Source organism: Lemur catta, chromosome 6 (assembly GCF_020740605.2).
Source record: "Lemur catta isolate mLemCat1 chromosome 6, mLemCat1.pri, whole genome shotgun sequence".
NCBI lineage: Eukaryota > Metazoa > Chordata > Mammalia > Primates > Lemuridae > Lemur > Lemur catta.
In genome coordinates, this window is record NC_059133.1 from 95,826,981 (window position 1) to 95,854,538 (window position 27,558).

The 27,558-nt window shown below is 49.2% G+C and overlaps 1 protein-coding gene across 1 annotated transcript in view; it reads left to right on the top strand.

Moving 5' to 3' along the window:
• The first annotated feature begins 1,782 nt into the window (after positions 1-1,782).
• The window catches only part of CRACR2A (calcium release activated channel regulator 2A), a 123,082-nt gene continuing 97,306 nt past the window's right edge, over positions 1,783-27,558 (top strand). Inside the window, exons 1-2 of the mRNA XM_045554569.1 lie at positions 1,783-1,817; positions 17,407-17,629. The gene's annotated coding sequence lies outside the window, so the exon portion shown is untranslated. The remainder of the gene's footprint in view (positions 1,818-17,406; positions 17,630-27,558) is intronic.

Here is a 27,558-nt window from a genome sequence, read left to right on the forward strand (position 1 = left end):
TGTGATATTCTGCAAAGGAACATGCCAGCCAATCAGGGACTACCATGGAAGCCAGAAGATTTGGTTAGTGTCTGTACCATGAAATGTCTAGGTGTTCTGAGATGGGCTAAAAGATAGCTGTTTTTCCGCCCTGTGAAATAGGTACAGTTGGATCCAGAGATGCAGAATAGAAAGCAGAATGGTGTTCAAAGACAAAGACCGCATGGAGTTTGATGAGAAAACCAGCCCCTATGGCAGCAACTCCCTGAACAAGCCTCAGTCTTCCCAAGCCTCAGTTACTCCACCTGTGAAATGATATGATTAATGACAAAAATATCAATAAGAGCAAACACATCGGCATTCTTAATGCATCAGCTACTGTTACAAGTCCTTTAAAGACAGACACTTATTTGTATTCCTAGAACAACCCCATGATGCATGAACTATTACTCTCCACATTTTACCAATGAAGAAAGGTTCAGCAACATGCCAAGGCTATAGCTGACAAGTTGGAGTACCAAGATTCAAACTCGGATCTTTGGCCTCCAGACTCTGTGCACTTAGCCACTAATTTCTTAATCCTCATGAGACTGTGAGGGACAAATGAACAACAGCATGTGGAATTGCTGTAGAAGTGAAAGGTGATCTAAACCTGCAAGGTTGTATTGATTTAACAGCAGCAATAACAACGGTAGGTGCCTCTAATGCCTCTGACTTGAACTCTCTGGCCTGAGTTTTCTCCTCTGTAAACTGGGGGTGGGTGGGCTTCACATCAGATCACCTCTGAGGTCCCTTCCACTTCTTGGATTCTGATAACAAAGGTGCCCCTTTCCTCACACAGGGCTGAGAGAAGGGCAAGCCACAGCCTGCGGACCTCGGGGGCTGACACAGGATGATGGGCTTGCCAAGAAAGGACTGGGCCATTCTGATGAGGCAGTGTCTGGGGAAGGCTCCCAAGAACGTGACATTTCAGAGGGGCCTGGATGTATGAGCAGGACTTCAACAGGCAGAATGAAAGAGGAGGGACGTTCCCGGCAAAGCGAGAGCTCCCAGCAGCCATAAAGAACAGCTGGCATTTGGCAGCAGCCTCTATGCCCAGAGCAGGGGTGTGTATGCGTGTGTTTTAGCTGGAGAAGGGGCAAGGCTGGAAATCAGCTGTGGCCAGCAAGTGTGCAGGGAGACTGAGAGGTTATCCCGTAGCCTGAACTCCCTGGGAGGCCTTTGAAGATTTATTTAGTGCTTTATTAATAAATATGTATTGGATTTTTAAAATTTATACAAGTATTTGTGCCTACAGCAGAATATATAGAAGAAAGTCAGAACTAAGTATCAAGAGCAAAATCCCCGTTACTTTCTGCCCCCAGAGATAACAGGTTGAGTGGAGCCTGGTCGTTGCCTGTTTTCAGGGGTGCACACCTAGACGCCCTCTGTCTCCAGTGGGCCAGCAGGGCCCCCTCCTTGCCCCCGCCTTTGGAACCTGTAAACACTCGGGAATCAGGGCGAGGGGCCGAGGGCGACTGGGGAACAGAGGGGTGCGAGGAGCCTGACCGGTCAGGCAGGCCGAGTCGGCGGCCCCGCCCCCTCCGCACGGCTCCCCTGCAGCCTCAGGTCGCCTCCGGCCGGCTCCGACCCCACCACGCGGCGCGCGTCCTGGCAGCTGCACCCGCAGATCCGGGAGGGCGCCCAGGGGGCGCCGCTTCCTCTTCGGCGCCGCTGGGGGCTGGACCGGCGGGCAGGTCGGGGCGGGGAGAGCGGGCGCGCGGCCGGGCGGGCGGGCGGCCGCCTGACAGCCGGAGCCGGCGGGCGGCGAGAGCGGCCCAGGGAAGGCGACGCCCAAGGTAACGTGGAGGAAGGTGGAGGAAGGCTGCGGCGGCGCCCCCTGCCCCTGGCTGGCGCTTCCTGCCTGCTTCTGCGGCAGCGATGTGTGAGCGTGTGTGTGTGTGTGTGTGTGTGTGTGTGTGTGTGTGTGTGTGTGTGCCCCCAGGGAGTTCCAGGGAGAGCGGGCTGGAAGCTGGGCGCCCTGGGGCCCCGGCCTGGCCGGCCTGTGCGCCCTCGCCCAGTTAACCCCAGTACCCCGCGGGGAACTGGAGGGGTCCGAAAAGCCCTAGGGGTTTGATCAGGAAGGGGCTTCAGGGACCCTCTAGCCACATCCAGCCTCTTCAGTTCACAGATGAGGAAACTGAGGCTCAGAGAGGTGAAGGTCACAGGTCTAGAAACCAAAACTCCTGCCTGGCAGGTCAGTGCTGCTGGAACCCTGGCCGCGTGTGCCAGGACAGTGCATGACTCTTGCCAGTGTGGAAACAAAACTGAGAAAGACAGAGTCAGAAAGACAAAGAGAAAGAGAACCTCCCCGCGCAAAGGAAGGAGGGCAGGAAATGGGCGGCCACTGGGGCTTGGCTTCCCCTCTGCCCCCGTGTGTGCTGTGGTCTGGCCGGGTGGCTCAGCGGCCGCGTGCCGACTCTGCCCAGGTGTGCGTGTGCATGCGTGTGTGTGTGTATGTGAGAGAGAGAGAACATGCATGTGCCAGGACACAGTGCATCTACCCTCGCATGTGAGAAGGCCTCCGAATCCGTGTGCCTGTTCACTTATACATAACGTACTTGTTGGGAACCTTCCCTGTTTGGCTCTGCGGAGAACACCAGGAGCCCCAGATGAATTAGCCCTGTGTAACTCCAGAGGACAGAAAGGCCCCAGTGAGTGGGAGTCCCCAGGGCGGCCAGAGACCAGGAGGAAGGACCTAACTCATGAGGTGGTGAGTTCCTTGTCTCTGGAAGAAACCAGCATATACCAGGGCAACTTACTCCTCATAGAATTGGAATTTTAGTTGCAAGATCGAGGGTTCATGCCCCTTTTCAAGTGAAATTGACATGCATGACCTCATAGGGTAGTATTTACCCACAAGAGCTACTTTATGCATATTTTTAATGACAAATGAGAGGCTTCATGTATGACCTCTGAGGTCCCTTCACCTCTTGGCACTATGCTGTGGAGAGTGTAGAGCAAGTGTGGCAAAGGGAGGTTGCTTCTGGAAGGAGTGGCTCAGTGAGGCGTCCTGGACGTGGCACTGAGGCCAGGCCCTGAGCAGGAGGCTGGGTCTGGGCATTTCAGGGAGACGGTCACTTGAGCAACGTCATGGGGGCAGGATGCGCCTGCGGAACAAGGACAAACACAGTGGATGATACCATGAGGAGTGTTGGCTGAGATCAGACGGCCAAAGGCCTTGAGTGTCAGGCTAGGGAACTTGAACTTTATTATTAGGCCTGGGAATATATTGACAGTTTCTGAGAAGGGAAGTGGTGTTTTTGGAGCTGGGTTCAGAAGAACTTGTCATCTCGGCAGTATATGGGATGCACTACAGTGGAGGAAGCGTCAGGAGGAGAACCTGGGAAGGAGAAGACTGCAGTGACCACGTGGGGCTGAACAGGGCTGGTGGGAATGGAGAGAAAGAGGCATCACCGGAGACATTGCTAAAAGGCATCGGGTGACGGACACGTTATCTGCTATGTGTCAGGGCCTGTGGCAGTGGATTTTCACACGTGATCCCATTTAATCCTCCTGACAACCTTATGAGGAGATTGTTATTACTGTGCCCATTTTGTAGAGGAGGAATCTGAGAGTCAGCGAGGTTAAGCAACTTGTCCAAGGTTACACAGCAAATAAGTAGTAGGACAGGGATTTGAACGCAGAGAAAGATGGAATAGATCCAATCTGGTAACTGAATAGATGTCAGGGACCAGAGCAGAGGAGCTGGTGATGATGGAGACTTGGTCCCGGTGCTTGGCTGGCAGGTGATTGGAGATGCACCGGCCTGTAGTGAGCCCGCAGAGACCAGGCCACAGCGCTGGGACAGAGCTGCAGTAGCCGTCCACTCTGCCTCGTGGCTCCATGTCATGACGGTTTGCTGAGCCTGTCGTGTGGAAGGAAGGTCGGGCCTACAGGCGGCCTGGGGACTGGCAAGGCAGCTGGGAGAAGTGGGGCTGAGGCAGATCTGGTGGGGGATCCCCAGGGACTGGTGGGTCAGTCACGGAGTTCACATCACTCCCTGGCTTCTCCTCCACACAGAGCCGTGTGTATTCTCTTGCGATGCACAGGGGCATTTGCCCTGTCACCACGGGTGAGAATTAGTTCAGGTTATTGTATTTTCCCAGGCCCTGGTTCCCTCCTATGTTTCCCACGTAAAAGAGCTAAGAAGTGTGGCTGCAGAATATTGCAGAATATTGAGAAATTAAAGATCCTAGGATCAGGTCCACGGCCTCTTATAATGTCATAGAATCAGGGTGTTGTAGGGACAAGTCTGCTCTACTTTGCAGATAGGGAAACTGAGTCTGTGGAAAATTGTGGTCCTTTGTCAGTTGCTAGTGAGTAGCAGAAATGGGTCCAGGCCTTCGGCTCCTGCTTGAGAGCCCTGGGAGCAGTTTTATAGACAGGTTCTGGCATTGGATAAACTGTCTCAGACTGGTAGGCTCTTTATACCCCTTTATGCAACACAGTACACACACACACCAGTGCATTGTTTCTACTCATCCATCTATTGGTCGTTTCTTTGACTTCTCAAATTGTTTCCTTTTCTCTAAGAGAAATTTGATAAGGCACAGTTTAGTTAGAGAGCTAGGAAGTGTCCCATCCAAGGACAGGGTTTGAAGCAGCACCCAGTGAAGCCAAAGGTACTGGGTGCATCAGCAGAGCCTGGGGCGTGGCAGGGAAAGGAGGGGACGGCTGTGGGAGATGAGGAAGGAGGAAAAGCAAAGCAAAGAGCAAGAGGGAAAGAGGAAAAACTGAGTTCATGGAACGGTGGTGTGGGCAGAGCTGTCTCTGGGGACCTGGGCTCCCCAACAGTCAGGGAGGCAGCCTGAAGCAGGGAGACCACCGGGTAGACACAGAAAGACCAAAGCTAGTCAGCCTTATATGACAATATATCCTCCAACTGGGACACTGCTGAGAGTGAAAGGCCGTGTTGATAACGATGCAGGTCAGCGGGCATCGGCCAGCCTGTCCTGGGCAACTGGCCATCCTCATGACAGCCAGTGCTGGGTAACTGCGGCTTGGTGCAGGGGCTTACGGGTATTTGCTTGTGTGAGCCTCGCCACGGCCCGGTGGAGCAGGCTCTGCTGTCACGCAATTTTATAGAGACATTACCTGGGGAAGAGAGAGCGAAGTGTCACGCCCACAGTCGCACAGCCAGGACGTGGCAGAGGCAGGGCCGAGCCCAGGCGGTGTGGCTGTCTCAGCCCGCGCCTGCAGCTCGGCGCTCGCCGGCTGCTTTCCCGCCAGCAGCAGCAACGCAGAGAAGATTCCCCTTCCCCTTGCGGGACTCAGCGCAGAGACCCTCCTGTCTTTGTTTCCCCTTCATAGCTGCTCTAGCTGGGCAGTTTTGCACGGCTTCATCTGGAAGATGAAAATAAGTCTGCATAAAAAAGAAGAAAGAAAGAAAAAAAACAGAAAATACAATGAGTCTGCAACTGAGGCTGAGGTGATGGGCAGGAAGTGGCCAGTAGGTTTGTCCCCTGCTAGGGCACACCTTGTGCAGAATGGCTGCAGCTGGCGCCAGGTCTGGGATGCCAGGGATGCCTCCGTGGCTTGTAACTGCTCTGCCCTTTCAGACTAGGTTGCCGAGGGCTGGGTTGGATGCAGGAAGACCTCTTGAACTTCAGTGTTAGAAATGGGTTCCTGAAGGAACTCATCTGCCTGGGGCACCTAGAAGGTGCCACCGTACGCTCATTGGCCTCTTGCGGCTTGAGGAGTATGGAATTCTCTTTTGCGAGAGACGGTGCACCCCCCTTGTCAAGCCCCCAGCCCCAGCTTTCTCAGAGTTCCAGCGGGACACTTTCTTCCCTTACCTCTTTATTGACACATCGGGCCGGGCTGGCCCAGGGGAGACATTTACGGGGACAGCAGGCTCAGTGGCAGGTGAAGCCGGACTCTGGGTGATGCTCCAGGTGTCTCTAGGAGGGGCAGGGAGGTAGGAACAGGCAGCGTCGCACGTGGTTCGTATTCCAAGGGCCTCTGTCCCCACCGCATCTGTGTGGAAGATCCCTTATCAGAGCTGCCCTACCTGGGGCTGAAATACATGAGGCTGGGCCTGAAAAGGTGGAAATGGTGCCTCACCCAAGGGAGGCAGGCAGTGAGGCAGGATCGGCTTAGCACCCAGCGCTGTGCTCCTAGGGTACCGCTGGTCCGTGGAACTCTGTGCCCTTCCAGGCTTGGTTAGAGGAAAGGTGAGAAGGGTGAGACTTAGCGCACATACCGTAGGGGCGCCGAGACACACAGGGACCAGCAGGTGTGGCTGCCCTCCCCCCGCACCTGCACTTGCGTTTCTGCCAGGCAGCTTCCTTCACTCCCTTTTTAACTCACGGCAGCACCAGGGGAACTAGGAGGCTGGCTGCAAAGGCCCAATTACCAGTGCAGACAAGAGGAAAATCTCCTATTACCTGGGCTATTGGTTTATTTTCACCTTATTTACTTTAGAGATTGCTCAGCACTGAGCTCCGGGATTTGTAGCCGGCCGGAGTTCTGGCAAGTGGATGGAGCTTTGCCACTTTGTCTACCCCACGTAACCACACACGGTCACCTGCTGAGATGGAAGGTTGGATCAGTGCTGATGTGGGAGGGAGACCAACTGCCTGCAGCCCCACCTTTACCCAACACAAAATGCCAGTGGCCCTCTTCCCCTGCAGCTTGAGCTTGCACAGAAATGCACCAGGCATGGCCAAGGGCTCAGCAGGAATGAACTCATTCAATCCTTGCAACGGCCTGCGAGATAGGTAGTGTTATCCTCATTCTCCCCCTTTACAGACGAGGAAGCCAAGGTCCTGAGAGGCTGAGTAACTTTTCCAAGGTCATACAGCCCACAAGAGGCCGAGCTGGGATTTGAACCCAGGCAGCCTGGCCCCAGGGCCATGTCCTCAACTCTTCCACAGCCTGCCTCCTCTGAACGCTCATCCAGGGCCCAGTTCTGACCCTAACCAGGCGTGTGTCCTCAGGATTAGCTCTCAAACCTGAGTTTCTTTCCTCTTCATTGAAATGAGAAGACAGGAGTTCCCTGCTGGTCCATCTCAGGTGAATGAGGGCTGTGGGAAGGCAGGCGGTCAAGGCGGTCAAGGCTTGCGTGACCCACCAGTTGTGGTGGGTTTGCCTGTTTTGAGAGTTTGTTGTTGAGTCCCGTTGTCAAGGTGTACTCTCCCCCTTGGTCCTTCTCAGTGTGCTCGTCTTGGACTGAAATTTCCCAGGAGGCAGGGGCAGAATCTCTCACCGAATGCTGCTGAGTCCCCGCTCAGCCAGCAAACGGTCCTGCAGGAAGTCTGGCTTGAGAAGAGAAGGGTGGCCCTGCAGCAGGCATGCGCAGTGCCCTTGGGGCTGCCTTTGTCTGCTCCAGCGGCCAGAACAAAATGCCACTGACGGGGGTGGCTTCAACAACAGAAATGTGTTTTCTCACGGTTCTGGGGCTGGAAGTCTAAGATCACAGTACAGTTTGGTCTGTGAGGGTTCTCTCCTGGCCTTGCTGTCCTCACATGGCAGGGAGTAAAGGAGCGGGGGGCAAGCAAAGCTCTCAATCCCACCATGAGGGCCCCACCCTGGTAGCCTCCTCTAAACCTAGTCTTAAAGGCCCTGCTTCCACATACCATCACACTGAGGGTTGCGGCTTCAGCATATGAATTTGGGGGTGACACGTTTAAGCCCACAGCAGGGGCTGATGTAAAAAGATAGCCAGTGATGTTAGTGGGTACGGGAAAGTGAGTAAAGCACATTTCTCGTGGCTTCACAGAGGAGGTGGGCTTGGAGCGGGACCTGGAAGTGTGACCCAGGCTGGCAGGCGTTCACAGCAGCAGGTCCCCAAGGCACGGGGACAGCCCTTTGCCCCCTCAGTATGGCTGCGTCAGGTTGGCATGCCCTTCTGGGGACATGAGCGAGGTCAGGAGGTCAGGGGAAGGGGATTAGAGACACTGGCCAGACAGACTCCTTCTGGTCTTTAACCAGGTTTTGTTTTTCTGTGGAGAAGGAGGAGATGGTTTGCCAAGGCTGGTAGAAATACCACCTGGGCAGTGCTGAAACTTCAGAGGCCCTCTTAGCAAAGCAAGGGCTTTCTGCCCAAGACAGCAGCGCCACCGTCCCCAGATGAGGACACGGTGGGGGTGGGGGGGGGAGGGGGTTCTTGTGAGTTTCATTTTTGGGGATGGCATCTTCTGAATTCTGGTCAGAAATTACTATCGGGAGATACCAGCAGGAAAGAAAAATTGTTCAGCATAAGAACCTCTAGATCTTTCTGTGGTGCCATGGCCTGTCGTGGCTTTTTGGTTTTCAAGTCTCCGGGAACTTGGGTTGAATAGACGTCCTGGGTAAAGGTCGTATCCGCGAGGCCTTGGGGTGGCACTGGGTGCAGGGACACGGCTTCCCTGCGGCATCCCGCAGAGGGAAGGCCAGCCCAGCCCCCTTACGTTGGTTTTGTTTTGGTGTCTCCATTGGGCTGAGTGTTGGATTTAGGGGGGTTTGTTTTCTGTTTTTATTTTTTGTGATAAAATATATGTAACGTAAAATTTACCATTTTAACCATTTTTAAGCATACAGTTCAGTGGCAGGAAGTACGTTCACACTGTGGATTTTTCCATCTTCTCAGACTGAGAGGGTTTGGTTCTAACCTTGGCTCCAGGAAGTCCTCCAGCAATAAACTCTGCCTCAGCTTCCCGCTCCACACAGTGGCCTCGCCATCTGACGTCCTCTCCGCTTGAGTGACCTTGCTGCTGCCATTTCTGGTTACTCTCTGTTTTTTTTTTTACTTTTCTGCTTCACTCAAGAGCTTCTGCAAGACTGCCCTCCTGTGGGCAAAGCACCTCGTGTGGTGTCTCCTGTGTTTCTCCCGAGGTCTCAGTAGGTAGTTTTTGTCACCCCTGCTTCCCAGGCAAGGAGACCGAACATAAGGCCCTGTCCTTTCAGAGCCAGGTTTCCATTCTGGACCCCCGGACCCTCCTCCACCCAGGTGGGGATGTCTTTCGGCAGAGTCAAGACAGCTAACCTGCCTGGGCCCATCAGTGTCTACTCTAGAAGGTTTCTAGAATCTGCATGGATTTGGGATGTACTGTGTGAACCATGTTCCATTAGGGTTTTTAACTGGAGCCTTTAGCCCAAAAGGATTTGCTTGAAAATAGCTTAATTACATACCATAGATTAACTGCTAATGGAGTTTAGTAAACTGCTAAATTAAGCTTTTCAACTAATTACACACATACTATAAAAGTGTGAGTTTAGCTTTGACCATGGGCCCCTCCCAAGGCAGAGAGTTGGTGTATTCTCTCTGGCCAGCAGGGGCTTGGTCACTGTGTCAGTTCTTGTTCTTGATCATGGTCACTTTTGCTTTTCTGTTCCCTCTTGGTATCTCACGGCAGCTTGATTCTGCGTTTACTCGGGGCACAGGCACTTCTTCCTAGGCCGTGGTGGGTCTGGCTCCAGATTCTGCTGAATGCATTTTCTGTTTCTTCTAGCATCTATTCTGTGATGTGTCCTCTGGTGCGTGTCCTATGGCTTGTCCTTGCCCTCGAGATGGACTGCATGCCCCTGCAATGTCTCCCAATACTCAAGATTTTTAGGGTTCAGCTTTGCTTGGGGCTAAAGGTTCTGACTTCAGTAGAGGTGGCTTAACTCTGGGAATCAAGTCAGCTGGGGAAGCAGCAAGGCACTCAACAGACATTCACGATGGCCCCGTGCTTCATAATAAGATAATTTACTGAGTGCCTTCCATGTGCCGGGCACTGTGTCTAATCTAGGTCTTAGTGCCCTCATTTTACAGATGAGGAAACTGAGGCTCAGAGAGGTTCAACAACTTGACCCTCTTGATGAGTTCACACGTCTAGTCCTGGTATCGACGTCTGTACTGTGGATGCCTCACCCAGGCTGCTGATCCCCCTGCGCCAGACTGGCTCCCTGCACAGGGCTGACTCCTTGGATTGTGGGGTCTGCTTGACAACAGAGCTGTGTTAACATCTGGAAAATGGGAGCAGAAATCCCCTGGCTCCACGCTAAGTGAGCTGCCCGAGGCACAGGCCATCCAGAAATACGGGGGCGGGAAAGGCCAGTTAAAAAGTCTCATATAGAAGTTTTTTGTAAGGAATGAAATTTTAGTACATTGAACCACAGCTGGAATCAGAAACAAACACACAAAAAGGAACTGAAAAGTAAAATAAGTGTTAATGGAAAAAGAAAAATTACTAGGCCTCCATTATGTAATCAAACATTGCAAACTAAAAGTATTTTTTTTTAACACACAAGCCCTATTTACTGGAGTCAGAAATGGAATGAAAAGTTCTAATTTATACTGAATAGGAGTCAGTTTATAACACAGACCACATTTGAATTTTCTGACACTTTGGGGGTTACATTGATGTGGTTTTACTGAATGTTAATGCCAAGAAAACAAAACAAGACAAAAAAACCAGATCAATAGGTAATTACTGAACACCTATGGTGTGCAGTGCACTGTACTGGGAGGAAGAACAAAGGAGACTACTTCTTTCGACCACACACAAGGCAAAGAGAGCCGACCACCCCAGACAGCATACGAGACTTTTGCAAGGGGCTAGGACAGACTGTATATGCTCTGGAAAGAAACTGGGCTTTGGAGAGGGCTTAACTAAGTAGGGTGGGGACTGAGCTGAGTCTCAGCTGAGGAAGGTAGAATTCAGCAGGTGGGTGGTGCAGGAAGTCCTGGGAGGAATGTTCCATGAGGATCCTTCAGTCCATCTTAAAAGACAGTGTCTGAGGACTACTCTGCATGGAAACCAAACCAATGCAGTTCTGCCCAGGCCATAAAATATTCCTTAACCGTGTGTTTCTAAGGGTCATGCCCTCCTCCTGCTGGCCTTCGCTGACTCAGTTTACAATCTAAAAGGATGTGAGACTTCTCCCAGCAAGGAGCCAGGATTCAATTCTGAATTCTCTGATCCTTCCCAGACAGGGGTGTCCTTGTGTAGAATCCAGCACAGCTGGCCCTGCGTGTGCACGTGCTCTGGAAGGTTTCTGGAATCAGTCTGGATGTGGGTGTGTATGATGTGAACCATGTTGTATTAGGATGGAGATGGTGTTCAGAACTATGCAGAAGGTGCTGTAGAGCTACAGGGTGGAAGCAAGTGTGACCACCCAAAGAGACTCATTCTCTTCTTAACAAAGTGATCCACCAGGAAAAGCCAATCAAAATAGAATGGGAGGAGAAGCCCAGGTGGTAACTCTTTTAACAATAGGCCTGCCATTGAATTCTTTCATGCCCTCTCTGATTTCTTTTCAGCCCTGGTTATAGGGCCAAAGGCAGCAGTTCACAGTTTGGCCATGTCCTTGGCCTGGTAACAGTGGTTGGTTCTGTCCTCTCTGCCCCAGCCTCACTGTGTGTTCAACCCAAGCAGCCACAGGGCTCTGTAGCCCAGAAGTTTCTGGGGCTGGGCTGTCCTAGAAGTGCTTTAGAAAGAGATGTTGACTAGCACACTGGCTGTCCCAGCTGACTGTTATGCCCTTGTCAGAGGACAAATGTGCCTACTGCACTGCTGGTGCAGTTAGCCTGTGAACTCCAGGCTGACTGAGCCTAATGAGTGCTCCTGGGGCCAAGGCACAAGTTGAGTGACTAAGTCGTGTCTTGTATCCTCTTATCCTGTCCCATTCTGAATGCAAATGCCAATGTGATGTGAGTCCTGATGCTATTCTCTTATACCGGGTCCACAGAAGCAAGAACCGGGCAGACAGGTGAGCAAGTCAGAAAGCTCAGGGGCAGAGGTTCGCTAGGCAACAGCATAATGTGCATGGCAGGAAGAGCATGTTCTAGGCTCAGGTTCACCACTTGTTCTCTGTGGGCCTTGGTTGCCTCCTCTATAAAAGAGTTGCCCTTCATGTCTCTTAGGGTTGTTAAAGAGATGGAATTAAACAGTAGAAATGTGAAAGTCCTTCATGCAGATAAAGCCTCTCAAATGGGGGCTGCTTGTATTATTTGCAGCTAAGTAGTTCTGTCCATTGATCAGGTTGGCCTAAACTAGCCATTTTCTTCTTAGGTTATTATGACAGATCCATTTATAGATCAACTCTATGGTCAACTAAGTGACTTTTATCAATAGTGTGAATTGCACGGTCCAGTTAGGGGATTGCGGCTCAGCCACTGCCCAACAGGCCAGAACTTTCCAGCCAGCCAAGTCAAGACTCTCAGGAGGAAGTGGGAAGGGGTCCAGTGAACTGGGAGCCTGTGCTGTGTTTCCATCCACAACAGCATGGAGACACCCCCGAAACAGAGTGGGAATTACAGCCTGCAGGGTGGTAAAATGAGGCTTCGTCATTTCCAAGAAACAATAATCTATGGTGTGTGCTGATATCTGGAGCTTCTGTCCTCCCTTTGCAAATATTTGCCCAGGGCTGTGGAGGGTGGAGGCAACCACTGAGAAGAAAGGAAGGAGGAAGACGAGTGTCCACGAGTACATATGTGTGGTCAGACACCTGTCAACTCAACTTGGGGTAGATTTATGCCAACCCCCATTCACTGAGTGCCTGTCGTATGCAAAGCCCTGCACTACGAGCTAGTACAATTATTTTCCTTAACTCTAGAGGTGAGGAAACTGAGGCTTGTGGTATCTGAGCAGCTTGCTTGAGGTCACAGGGCTGGTAAGTGTAGAACCAGAATCCAAATCCAGGGACTTGGACTGCAGAGCCCATCTAAGAACAGGGTAAGTTATAGGGCCCTGGTGATAATCCTTCGTGTCGATGACGCTGTTTGCCGTTGACGTAGCAGCCCTAGACTCTGCTTTCAAATCTACAGCAACACAATAAGGTATTAATACTGAGTATTATATACTCAATTATGCATATTAAATAAAATTATAACTGTGTAGGCACTTAGTAAATTGTAAAATGTCCTACAAATAGGATATAATTATTGTCTCATAAATAATATCAGAGGACATGTAAGTTGCAAATGGCAGAGTATGGACACCATCCTAGGTCCTAGAACTTCAGGATTAGTGCTTTTTGTTCCCTCAATGCCATCAAGGAAAGACTGGCTGTGGGTTTATCTGTTCCCCCCAAGTTGTTGCCACATGAACATTTGGTGGAGACATTAAAGAAGACTAAGGCAGCTTTTCTTAGCCACAGAGAGCCCAGGCGAGGCCATGGGGACAGAGCTGGCCAGCATGGGCCACTTTGCACTACAGAGGGACCAGCATGTATTTTATGACCCCATAAAACTGGCCACAAATCATTTTAAAACTATGAGTCCAACTGGAGTCCAGGGTATATCCCTAGGACTTGTGTGTACACATACAGTATTTCTTAGATAAAGAAATTGTAAATATCCTGTTTAAAATGCCTCAGGAAAGATGAAAAGAAAATAACCGATCAATGTCAGCTCTGTGGTACAGATTCATGCAGTGTGAAAAAGTCCCAGGACTTTATCTTAGAACTGAAGCAGAGGGGTCATTCCTTGTTGCTAACAATGTCTTATTTGTTTATTTGTGAACTTTCAAAGGAATAAGAAATCCACATTTATTTTACACCTTCCAGATGCAGAAGCTATGCTGGGAGCCTTTATATGTGTTTGCTCATTTATTCCTCACAAAAACCTTGCATAAGCAGCACTATATGTGAATTTTTAAGATGAGAAAATCAAGACTGAGAGATTAAGGAACTTGACTCAGGTTTCCCAGATAGTAAGAGATGCAGCAAGCTATGAATATGTCTGACTACAGATCTGTGCTGTTTTCCCACCAACACACTGAGAGCATTTATTTTCAGTTTCTTTGTTTTTGATTCCTTCTTTAATCTCAAATCTTCCACCTAGATTCTCTGTATTCCTGTTTGAAATTCATTTTTTAAAGGTTTCCTTTCATTAGGATCTGCATGCGGCAGACTCTCAGGGTTTTTTTTTTTTTTTTTCAAATAATGTCTTTATTTCTCTTACTCTTAAAGGATATTTTCAAGTATAGCATTCTCAGGTGACAGCTAGCTGCCTTTAGCATGTTGAAGGTGTTTTCCCACTGTCTTGTGTCTTGTGTGTTGCTGATGGGAAGAAAAGCTGCCTGACTGTTAATCGCTTGAAGACAACTTGTCTCTGCCCTGCTGCTTCTGAGACATTCTCTTTGTCTCTCTGTGTTCTGTGGTCTCACTGAGCTGTGTCTGCTGGTAGATTCCTTTTTATTTATTCTTGGAATTTTTGAGTATGTGTCTTGGTATCTTTCATCACTTTTGGAAAATTCTTAGCTATTGTCTGTTTAAATATTCTCTCTCTCTTCTCCTTCTGGGTCTCCAAACAGAAAATGTTCATGTTCATGTCAAGCTCTCTTTCATATGTCTGTGTCTTTCTCTGCTGCATTTTGGTTCATTTATTTTTGACCTAACTTCCAGTTCACTGTTTCTTTCTCAAACCATATCTAAATGCTGTTAAGTTTATCCACAGTTTGTAATTTCAGTTATTTATGTTTTTATTTTTTTTTAATTTATTTATTTTTGTAAGGCTGGTCAAGTGAAGCAGTGGGAGTAGAGAGGGAACAAAGGAATCTAACTGGTTGTGTTCAATTAGTTGTAAACACCACTGCACTTAGACCAACCATATGTTTTTTATTTTTAAAAATTCTCTTTGATCGATTTTTCAAATCTTCCTGGTTATTCCTCCTGATTTTTTGTTTCCTGCACAGATCTTCACGTTTGTTTTTAATTTCTTTAAATAAGTTATAGTCATTACTATAGTCAGCATCTAGATAGTCATTATGTGAAGTCCCTAGCCAGTGAATTCCTTCCTTTCTTGTCAGATCATCAATGCTTTTAGAAATGTTTTTTAATATTTTATGTAAGACTTTCAGGAATTTTTCCTGGGAGGGTCAGTCTGTGCAATTAGCCTGCCATAATGCTGGAAATAGAAATCCAGTATACTTATTTAAAATTGACAAAATTATAAGAGGGAAAAGTAATCAAGTGGAGATTGGTATTCAGGAACCTAGAATTGCCCACACTGCACTGAAGGCACCTTATGAATGCCATGAAGAGTGCACAAGGTGTCTAATGAGAAGCCACTCAGAGTGTGGCTTGCCCAGCCAGAGTGGGTTCTGCTTGGCATCCCACCCCCACAGGACATGACACCAGAAGTAGGGTGACCAAGCAAGTGGAGGATATTTTCAGAGGCCTATTTAGAAGTACTTGTTTTATCTCTAAGGGATTAGAGGCCCCCTTAGGAGAGGAAGGCTTGGTAAAACTTGCCTTCTAGTTGCTGATTTGAGTCTGATGAAAGCCAGGAGGATTTGGCTTTGTCCCCTTGTAATTCAGGGGATATGGGTTCTTCCATCAAAGTGGCCCAGTGGGAGTATCCAAGAATGGATGCAGAGGGGACCACAGAGTCCAACTGGCCTCAACCTCTCCTTCCCCGACTCACCACCTCCAGTTAGCCACTCAGTCCTCTTGATTCCACCTTCTAAATAACTCTGGAATATCTTCACCTGCACCTACCTCTGCTACCACCACCCTGGTCCAAGACACCACCATCTCTTGTCTGGACTGTATCTGCTGGCCTCAATGTATCTACTCTCCATCTTTCCGCTTCCAAATTCGTTCCCCACAAGTAGCCAAAGTCAGCTTTTTAAAAATACAAATCAGATTATGTCTCTCCCAATATTTTAAGTTTTAACTGCAGTGATTTCCTATGACTTGTTGGGATAAAGTCCCAAACCCTAACCTGGCCCATCAAGCCTTGTTCCCCAACCTCGTCTCCTGCCAACTGTCTTCCAGGTGAGAGTTGTTCTAGCAGCCCTGTCCCCTTCTGTTTCTTCCATGTTACACTTACCTGTTTACCAGGAGGGCTCACCCTGAGCCCTCCTCGAGCCTTCATTTTCTGCCAGCATTACCGAAGTGTAATTGGAAAATAAAATGGTATAAATTTAAGGTGTTCAACATGATGAGTTGATATATGTATGTACTGCAGAATGACTACCACAGTCAAGTTAGTGGGCACATCCATCACCCCCCCCCCAGTTACCATTTTTGTGCTTGTGGTGAGAGCATCTAAAATCTACTCTCTAGCCAGTTTCAGTATACAATACAGTGTTGTTGACTGTAGTCCCCATGCTGTACATTAGATCCCCCAAACTTACTCATTGCACAGCATTAATTTAGATGTTACCCTTTGAGTAGCCTCTCCCCATCTCCCCACCCTGTAGCACCTGGCTACCACCATTCTACTCTCTATTGCCATGAGTTCAACTTCTTTAGATTCCACATGGAAGTGAGATCAGGTGGTATTTGTCTTTCCCCATTTGACTTATCTCACTTAGCACAATACCTTCCAGGTTTACCCATGCTATTGGGAGTGGCAGGATTTCCTTCTTTCTATGGCTGAATAATATTCCATTGTGGACACACAATATGGACACACACACACACACACACACACACACACTCTGCAATTTCTCCATTCCTCTGTTGGTGGACACTGAGGCTGCTTTCACGTCTTGGTGACTGTGAACAATGCTGCAGGCAACACGGCAGTGCAGACGTCTCTTTGAGCCACTGACTCCGTTTCCTTCTGATCATACCCAGAAGCGGGATCGCTGGATCATAGGGTAGTTTTATACTTAATTTTTTGAGGAACTCCATGCTGTTTTCAATTTTGAGTCCCTGGAGCCTAATAAGGTGTCTGGTACATCAGAGGGGGTCAAAAATGTTTCTTAATTAAATGGCAGAATTGGCATATGTTATAGAATTTATGAATCTACTGAAAATATAGTAAAATGTGTCCAGTCTGGGGACAGGACAGCATACGAAGAAAAGGCAGGGAGAAGAGAGTGTACATATGTGACATGAAAGTTTGGGAAAGTTGCAGTCGGGATAGTGGGATTGTGATTCAGGAACATCTGAGTGCACATCACTTAGGATAATCTTAGCTTATGAGTTGATATCCAACTCAATGGATTTAAATAAGGATATTTATTACATATGTAATGATTTGTAATTATTATTATTAGACCACCATCTAATCCAGCAGTCTGATGTCCTCAAGGACCCAGGTTCGTTCTTTTTGGTCTGCCCTCAGGCTTCCTATTCATGGTGCACCTGGCTGTGAAGTTCTAGTTAGCATACTCCACAGCACAACAGCCAGCAAAGGAAAAGGGCCAGAACGCACCTGCAGGAGCTCCCAGCAGGCCTCCTCTGATGCCTCAACAGCCAGAGGTAGGGTAGAGCCCACCCCGAACTATCCATTGGCAAGGGGGCCCACGTTTGTTTTGGTGGGGTGAGGTCCCAGAGCTGGGGATAGGTCACTGTTCCAAGTGGTGGACCAAACTGGAGTTCTGCTAGAGAGAAGGAAGGGCAGAGTGGACGCTGCTTCGGCAAACAGCAGGGGTCTGCCTCAGAACCTGACCCAGAGAACCTGTAAACGCATTGCTTGAAGTCAAGGTGAGGAACAATTTCCTCTCTCTGTTCCACTCACAGGTCATGCCTTGACCACGGCTGCCCTTCAGGAGGCTGGCACAGGGCCACAGCCAGGTCATCAGGCTGCTTGTCAAGGGTGTGGCAGTCGCAACCTGCCACTCTTCCTCCGTGAGCCCGGCCTGAGCGTCCACCAGGCGCTTCGTTCGTGAGGGACCCTGAGCCCTGGGCAAGCCCGACGCAGAGCCCTGGGATCCAGAGGGAGCTCCAGGAGGAGTCAATCAAGGTACGCTGCCTCCTCTGCCCCAGGGATGTGCCTGGACACGGGGCTTGCTTATGGTAAGAACCAGAGCTTCCTAGACGCAGGGCGTACGGGAGCGGCGCCTGCAGGAAGGCTGGGCCAGATGAACAGTTGTTCTCAGGGAGGAGGAGAAGGAAAGCAGCATCTCTGCTAAGGGTCTCTGATTTCCTCTGGTCCCTCCCTCCTAAAGCTCTGTCAGCTCACCAGAGGGACTTTCAGACCACCTGGGTCTCATGATGTTTGCTTGTCAAATTCACTGAGAGCTGTACCATCCACCAGGTCTGCCTCTCTCACCAGGGAAAGACAGCTGATGAGGAACGGATGGGGGAGACTTCACCGAGGGCGGCAGGTAGAGATCATGCCAGCCGTGGGCATCCACAGTGGGCAGGAAGCCCAGGAAGCCTAGGAAGGCCCAGGAAGGCCAGGGACAGTGGTGACAGCTTCTGGAAATTGTCTAATAGCCTGGCATCCTAAAGAATGTCCTAAAGAACTGGAAACCAGTCCTTCCAGACACACCCCGGGAGCAGTGAAACAAGGTGCAGGAGGAGGCTGAGTCTGGGCGGCAGCACAGTGGGGTTTAGCCAGGAGTGACTTCTACGGCATCCACTGGCGGGATGTGGGGATACTGCTTGTTTGGCCATCATGATGTGTATTTTATGTGTCTGTGCTGAATCTTCAATCCGATTGTCAACTCCTTGAGGGCAGTAATAGAATATGTTATTTCTTAGTATGCAGTCATTGTTTATTGGTTGATTTGACCTAGGCAAGACCCAAGAACTTTCACTCCTTTGGGCAGAGTTGTCATCAGTATCTGTTGACACCTACCGAGATGGAGCAGTGTCATTGCACTTGAGTTGGCTCAACGTTCCTAAGTATATATTAGCTTCCTAGGGCTGTAGTAACAAAGTACCACAAGCCTGGTGATTGAAAACCACAGAAATGTGGTTGTCTCTCAGTTCTGGAGGCAGGAGGTCTGAAATCAAGGTGGCAGCAGGGTCATGCTCCCTCTCTAATATATGAGAGACCCCTTCTTTGCCCCTCCCTAGCTCCCGGTGGTTTGTTGGCCATCATTGGTATTCCTTGGCTCGCAGCCGAGTAACTCCAGTCTCTGCCTTGATCAGCATGTGGCATTCTCTGTGTGTGTGTGTCTGTCTCCAAATTTCCCCATTTTATAAGGACATTGATTATATTGGATTAGGGGCCCACCCTACTCCAGTCTGACCTCATCTTAACTAATTACGTCTGCAGCACCCCAGTTTCCAAATAAGGTCACGTTCTGAGGCACTAGGGGTTAGGGCTTGAATATATCCTGTTTGGGAGATCACAGTTCAACCCACAGCACTAAGTGAGCTCATGCGCAGTGCATAACTAGGGGCAGACACAGGGCTGGGGGTGCATACGAACAGCATCCCTTGGTGCTGCCTGGAATCGACGGGGAGAAGGGTGAGCAGGCACTCATGGCCTCTGCTCTGGGCATTCTCGAGAGAAGTGTGCTTGAGCTGGGGTCCTGCTGGACACACCATGATGCTATGCTCCGGTGGAGGAACCACACCCACCTGTCACTCTCCTTTGTATAGGACGAGTGCGGCAGAGCCTTGACAGAGAGGAACAGACCATTTGGGTTTCAAGCAGCCTTAACGGTGGAGGAAGGCAGGGAAATTCCATCCTCCAGCACCTGGAGGCCTCAGTTTCAGGGGAAGCTGAGTTTTGGGGCAGCCTCTCCCACAGGGGCATGGAAGGAGCATCCCTTTCCCCTGGGCTGGGAGAGGGGAAGCTGCTGGGCCCAGCTAGCTCATAGCCAGGCAATCCAGAGAGAGTTCCAGACACCAGCTATTGAACAACCCGCTCATCTCCAAACCTAGTAAAACTTGGACCGTTTCCTACCAACTTTTCTGCCTCTCCAGTTTCAGAGACCTTACTGCAGAGGCTGCAAACTGGAGGCCTATGGTCAGTTTACAATGTTTTTATGCTATTTTTTGAATAAGCAATACATTCACATGGTTGAAATCTTACCCCTGCCTCTATCTATCTGTCCTGCCCTGCCCCTTCCCCATAACCACTTTTATTAGTTTCCTGCATATCTTTCCAGTGGTTTTTGTTTTTTTGCAAATACTAGTCAGTACATATATATCCTGTCTCCATCCCTTTCCTTCTCTCCATCCCTAATTGTAAGAGTGCTATTCACACTTTTTTAAACCTAGCTTTTCTCACTTCATTTATCTTGGCGATCTTTCCCTATTCATATGTTGAGAGCATCCTCATTCTTTTCCTTACAGGCGCACAGTATCCCATGGTATGGATGCACCATTATTTATCTAAACAGTCCCCGGTTGTTTTCAGTCACTGCTGTTTATTATAAGAAATGCTGCCATGAGTAAGCCTGCCATTCTGTATTATCCTTTAATGTGTTAAAACGTTTCAAAATTCTGAAATGTCTTTGAATTATTAGAAGGACTGGAAACGCTGGGTTCTAATTGCTGTGTGTGGGACTGAGTGGCAGCTGTCTAAGGACGACCTGCTCCCATCTGAGGCCTCCCCCAGCACCTCGCACTGCCTCTCTTCCAGGAAGCCTGGGTGCTGAGCACCATTTATGGTCACAGTTATGCCATTTTCCCTATAGGAGATTAGGGAGGAAGGGGAAATCGCTCCTGTACGCATGTCTCTTCAAAGTGAAAAGCGAAAGCCAAGGAGGCTCTTTTTCCGGCAGAAGGGAGCCGGCACGTCTCTCTGTGGGTGCCGTTCTGCTTCATTTGCACCGACCCCTTGCTCATCCTGTTCCTTGCCTGGACGCTGGGTTTGCAGCCTCTGCCTTGCTACGCCCAGGCCTTTCTCCCGTCTCAGAAGTGGAAGGGAAGGAACGCTGCTCTCTGCTTTAGCACTGTCTGGGCAGCTACTTGGAGATCAGCAATAAAGATGAAAGAAAAGACAGTCAGAAGTATTGCTCTGTAACATGTGTTATCTCACCAGACCCGCAGGGGAAGAAGTATTACTATTTCCATTTTATAGCTAAGGAAAGAGTGACAGAGTGAAGAAGCTTCACCAAGGTTCGTACCTTGTATGTGGCAGAACTAGGATCTGAACCCGGGTTTTTCTGCCTCTAGAACCTGACATTTTAGCCAGTATATCATGCTCCTTCCAAAGCCTTTAAAAAAAGATGTGGTTTTCAGTTACACCTCTCACCACCTAAGTTCGTTATTACTGACAGCCTGGGGGTGAAGGTCATGACAAAGATTTGAGTCTCTGAAAATGGGCGAGGTGGCTGCCTCACACAGAGAAGGTGATGGCAGTACAGCTTTGTTCTCCTGACAAAGGTGATGGCTCATCCTTGACGGCCTTTCCTGTTTTGTAGAGCAGAATTGGCTCCACTGTTCCCTTTGCTCTTTCAGCCCCCAGACATTTATTGAGCAACTTCTGAATGCCAGGCACTGTGTTAGTTGTGAGTGATAAGATGAATGAGCCACACCCTGGTGCTTGGGGCCCAGCTCCAACAGGGCAACAGAAAGCTGCAGTGCCACCAGGCAAGTGTGGTACTGGTGACATGGATGTGTTGGGACAGGTCCTGAATGTGACCAAAGAGACGAATTCACGATGGAGCGACAAGGTGGGTGGTTTCCAGCTGGCTTAGGTCCTCATCATCTTAACTGCTTCAGAAAGGAAGGAAGCAAGGCCCGGAAGTGGAGGCTGTGAGCTGAGGGATTGAGCCATCCTTCTGCCCACAGCCCGGGGTGGACGTGACAACGGCTGCGGCTCCCTGGAGATGAGCCCAGTCAGGGCTGCAGGTGGGCTGATGACACCTCCTCTCCCTTTGCTGCTCCTGCCTCAGCTTGTCTCATTCCCAGCCATTTGTTTAGGCTGTAAGCCAGGCGGCCTCCGGAGGGGCACTCACCCTGGGATGACTGTTCCTCTAGAGGGGCAAAATCCTCTTCCCCAGTGAAGGACTTCGGAACCAGCCAGGGAAGGTGGGGACAGAGCCGGGGACAGGGGGAAGATGGGACCAGGAGGGCGCAGGCCTCCACCTGACCCCTGGGACCACACCTTAGCAGAAGGATCTGCAGGCCAAGGCTTGTCGTCACCGTGCTTGCTCGGCTTTTGGTCGTTGCTGTTTATCTTTCTTCTCCCCCAAGCTTGCGTGCAATAGCATCTGTCATCTCTGTGGTCATCTCAGGACAACCGGGGCTTTTGCTTTTTTACTTTTCTTTCTCTGAGTGTGATGTTAACCACAGCAGCCTACAGGCAGAGGGGCGGGGGGAAGGAGACAGTTGCTGTTCATTCGAATACTGTGGTCTTCAGCTGCAGCTGGTGCAAGTGGTGAATTGTACAAAACAAAGATGTTGAAACTCAGTTCCAAGTGACTGCAGGGAACCTGTTGCTTGTGCTTCCTATGGATGAGCAATTAGAAGTGACTTGTTTTCAGGTTGGAAAGGAACAGGCATTTCAGGGCCACAGCTCTGTATGCGTGTTTCTTGGTCTGGCAGCTGTGTGAAGATACAAGGGAAGCATCTCAGACCTTCCTTGCCTTAAAGGAACTTAGTAACAGGAACGGGAGCAAAATTTACAGTTGACTCACACTCTTGGGGCTGTTTCCTCATGAGGAAAATGAATGGGGTTGGGTTTGGTTAGCATTCTCAGTGGGGTCGGTGCTTCACAAACTTTCAAAGGAGTTATGCCAAAGCCCAGCAATTTAGGAAATGGTTGTTTTGGAAAGAGAAGCCTAAATGAAATAAAGTCAAAGCCTTGAACTGACGAGACAGTTTCCCCACTTCCTGTATTCTACCTAGATTGGGGCATCTCCAAACTTCCATTGAACTGAAGAGAGTTCCAGTGCAATGTGCAGTTACTGCAAAGCGAAGAAACCAGTTGCAGATTTGTAACAGGAGATTTGAGACTTCATCTATCAGACATAGAACTAAATACTATTCAATTAGCAGAGGCATATGAAATATCACCACTCAATGAGCTTCTTCATAAAAGCTGCTTAAACTAGTTTATATTCTTTATTTATAGACATATATGTTTGTATTTGTACTACAATGATACGAAGTCTCTTGTGAAAATTAGATATCACGATTATTTACTTTGGGGTTGCCTTTCATTCTTTCCTCTTACTCTGATAATCTCCTTCAGGATCTACCAAACAACTTTTTCCAATCCATCCTCTTCTCCCCACTGCCTCAACTAAAAGGATATCATTTTCAAGGCTTTTTTTTTAAATCATGGAGACTGAAAGTAAGCCTCAACACTGTGGGTGGGGTTTCCAGATTAGAGACATGTTTTCCGTGATACTTTGTCACTGCTCTGTCCCATGTCACAGCGTAAAAAATTACTGTGACACTATGCTTATATGCGAGGCTTAGCCCATTCACAGGAATAATGTTCCTCCCTGTTTTCTCTGCGTCCACATTTGTTATTTGATTTGGCTTGGTGTTGGTGCCTCAGTGAAGATTATTTCCTTCCTCCTGTTATCATATACAGCCAGGAAAGTGGGTTTGTTATCTCTCATCCTAGTGCTACTTTATTCTGTTTTCCTCCTGTGTCCCTCTGCTTGCCTGTGTCCTTGTACTTCTTGCACAGACTGGCTTCTCTTTGTCTTCCACTGAGCCTACACTCATCCATCATAAGTAGGTGCAAGCGCTGACTGCTTCATTCTGTGTCCCAGTGCAGTCATGCATGAGCACTTACATATTGAAAGATATATAATTTTATTAAAATTACATTTCTTTTTTTTCTCCTTTATATTGTAATTAGAGCTAAATTATGCATATGAGTTGTCTAACATATCTAGGAAATTTATTTCAGGTGGTGAAGAGGATGTTTCTAAATATTTGTTATAAAAATGGGGCATTGATTGGGTAGGGTGGAGTCCCACTGAATTGAATGATCTTTAAGGTCTCTGACACTCTGTGAAACATTTACAAAACAGTAAGTGACTGTCTGATTCATGACTAAGTTGCAAAAAAGAATCCTGGAGGAGAAAGCGATCAGTGAAAGCTGGTGTCATCTATTATGTCTTTTTTGATGAAGTACTGTCCTAAAGATGCGCTCCCTCCGTCCCCACCCCACCATCCTAGCTGCGACTTAGAAACTGCAGAACTGAAAAAAAGAAAAATAGTCATTCCATAATCCCACCCAGGGTCACTTGAAATCGAATTTCTGGAGTGAGGCCCAGACATCTGGAGTGTTTCAAAATACCCTCAGATGATCTGAGGCAGTGTGAGGACTGAGAATCTCTGCCTGCAGTGGGTGAATGGTAAAAAGATTTGGAAAAAGGGTCTTTGCGGATGTAATGAAGTTACAGATCTTGAGATGAGATCATTCTGGGTTATCCGGGTGGGCCCTCAATTAAATGACAAGTGTCCTTATAAGAGATACAGAGAGGATAAGGTCATGTGAGGACAGGCAGAGATTGGAGTGATGTAGCCACAAGCCAAGGAATACTGGAAGGTACCAGAGGCCAGAAGCAGCAAGGAACAGATTCCCCTCTGGAGCCTTCAGAGGGAGCACAGCCCAGCAGTCACCTTGATTTAGGACCTCTGGCCTCCAGAACTGTGAGAGAAGAAATTTCTGTTGTTTTAAGACACCTAGTTTTTGACAATTTGTTATTGCAACCCTAGCAGACTAATACACTGCCTAGAGGGTGGATAAGATTTGGTGAGATGGGAGGAATATAGGAGAGTTTTTCGGATATGGAAGCAAAAGGAGTGAAAGCAGAAAGGCTGGAGGGGAAATAGAAGGCAGGACTAACTAGAATAGAGAGCGATTTTCCAAGTGCAGTGGAGACTAATTCTGTAGAAAATCCACTAGATGGTCCCTGCATACAAATAATTCCTTTTCCTAGGAAAGACGAATTCCTCTCCATTCTTCCTCTCCACTCTGTCCTGCTGTATTTCAGAAAATAGTGTTTGCTGCACCTCTTTAGACCACAAAAGGCCCGGGAAGCCTGGGAAGTGAGTTTGCACACCGTACCCTAGCAGCAGGAACCAATGAAGGGTGCGAAGGAGTCTGCCTGGCTCCAGGCCATGTGTCTGAACACTTGTGTTCTGTTTGCGAGTAGTATCGTGGTCGCTATATCCAGTCCACTCTCCGCCTCTCCGCTGCAACAGTGGTCCCATCTTGCAGTGGTGGCTTCATGAGTGTGAGCAAAGCCATTCATTTCCACCCCCGAAAGGTCTGGGTACTATTGCTGACATCATCAGGTGCCTCTGTGGGTGTCTTGGAAGTTAATGTCGTCTGCAGATCCCTAAACTAAGTCTTGTCACTTCTAACGAACACCTCCAAAGGGACCATTTTATCCCATGCTTAGACGGCCAGTTTGGAAGGAGAGCAGCCGGCGTGGAAGTGCACACGATGCGAGCTGCACGTAGTTAATGACCAGCTGGGTGTCTCGTGGAGGCCTCTCGAGGGGCACTGTGTGATGAAGCACGAGTCATGCCCTACTTTCCGCAAACTTAAGCAAGTGAAACGTTCATTAGCAATGCCCGTGGAAGCAGAGTCCTCCCTGAGTGTTCAGGCTGGCTCAGCAGGAGCTGAGAGGGTGTGAGGTGCTTGTACGAGAACCCACTAATCTCGTTACTGGACCTTGTGTGTGCATTTCCCAGGTGCTAACTCAGACAGGGCCAGTAGTGTGGGAGCAGAGAGGTCACCCTGAGGATGCTGCTGCCTTAGGGTGGAGGACGAGAAATTCCATGCTGCTCGACAAGACTGGGGACTGCAACCCGCCGAGCACTGGGGTGAGGGCAAGGCCCGTGCTGGCTGGAGGGAGAAGAGGAAACGGAGGGGAACAACAGGAACGTGGTTATTCTGAGTCTTCAGCTGTCAGCTCTGTCAGGGATTTGATATTCCCCATTGACCTAGACATGAATGAAGGCCATAGGAACGCCTTCATTTCATTTTCTGGGACTACACACCTTTAAAGGAAGGTTTCTTCCTTCCGTGGACACCACCATATGTTTTCATGTTGATGGCAATGCTGCAAATGCTGAGCTGTTGGCCCCAAGGAGTAGCTTTGGGATCCCCTGATAGGACACACTGGTAGAGGTCATTCCAGGCATCCCTCTGCCTCCAGAAACCCAGCATGCTTGCCCATCATGGGCTGTGGAAGGAGAAGGGCCTGGTATCTTAAAGTGAGATGCGGGGTGGAGGCTCGAGAGCAGGGTGGACGACCCTTGCTGGTGTTGCTAAGTCTCACAGGGCATTTAGCTGCCCCTGTGGAGGCCTTGGCCTCCTTGTGCCCCTAAGGCAGAGGACCAGTGGAATAGTCTGCAAGCAAATATATATACACAGTTTTGAAGTCTCCACCGCTGACCTCTTCTTATTTGTTAGAAAACCTGAGAGATTTTCCCAGGGTAAATCAATCTGACACTAACTGACCGCCTGAAAGGTGGAGAGAAAGAGTGGCCTCCAGATAGCAAGCACCTTAGAGAAGTCCTGATGTGACAAGATGCCTTAAGGCCAGCTGCTGTCCCTGCGGGGTTCCAACCCAGACAGAGGGCATGCGGCTGGCTGAGGACGTGCAGTGCTCCTGCGTGCCAGCACTCTGGTACAGCGCCGGGCAGGCCCTGGGCCCGAGGCGGGCAGTCCTGGCCTCAGGGAGCTCATGGCCAGCAAGAAAAACAGATGTTAACTAATTCCGCACAATGGGCATAAATGCTAAGGAGGAGTACAGAGTCCATGGAAACGTGGTCATAGACCTAGTCTGGGCGCCTTAAAGAGCATCTCATCCAGCTCCGTCGCTTTACGGACAAGAAAACCAAGCTCAGAGAGGGGAGGGGAGTGGACGAAGATTGCCTGTTTAGGCAGTGACGCTTCTGACTCTCAATTCTGGTTTCGCTGGGGCTGGGGATATGGATTTACATTTGTGGTCAGGGCAAGTTGTATCAACAGGTTCATGAATATGTCTGGGTCTAAGAGATTTTGTTTTATACTATTATTTACTGAGTTTATATTTTCCTTTACAGTGAATGTTTTATTTTTTTTTATTTCAGCATATTACGGGGGTATAAATGTTTAGGTTACATATATTGCCTTTGCCCCACCCGAGTCAAGAGTGTTCATCCCCCAGGCGGTGCACACTGCACCCACTAGGTGTGTATGTACCCATCCCCTCCTCCCCCCTCCCACCTGCCGACACCCAGTGAATGTTACTACTATATGTGCACCTAAGGGTTGGTCAGTTAAGTCAGTTAATACTGATTTGATGGTGAGTACATGTGATAATTGTTTTTCCATTCTTGTGATACTTCACTTAGTAGAATGGGCTCCAGCTCTATCCAGGATAATACAAGAGGTGCTACATCACTATTGTTTTTTGTGGCTGAGTAGTACTCCGTGGTATACATATACCACATTTTATTAATCCACTCATGAATTAATGGGCACTTGGGTTGTTTCCACATCTTTGCAATTGTGAATTGTGCTGCCATAAACATTCCATTTGATCCAGCAATCCCATTACTGGGCATCTACCCAAAGGTCTAAGAGTTTTTAAAGAAATCCAGTGGGTAAGAGAATGGGAAGGGACTGTTCCCAGCATGGGTGGGGGCTCTTTCCACAGGTCCCACTTCTGATAGCCATTCTAATAAGGAAAGGGTGAGTGTGTGGTGGCGCTGTGTGTCCCACGCCGACATCAGAAATGATGAACATGCTTGATGCAGTGCCTGAGGGACTCCCCAGCCCTCAGCCGTCAGCACTGCCTCCACACCACCCCTCCCGCCACACTCCTCCCTTCCGTCGTCTGGTGGTCTAGGTCCCCACAACTCTCACGGGTCTAGTCGCTGTACCTCTCTGTGTCTGACTCCAGCCCCCACACTGTCTTCAGGCTGTCCTGGCATCTGTGATTACTGGCTATGACCTTAGGTAGGTTACTCACCCTGTCTGAGCCTCCCGTGTAAGGCGAGTGTGGACATTAGCACACAGGG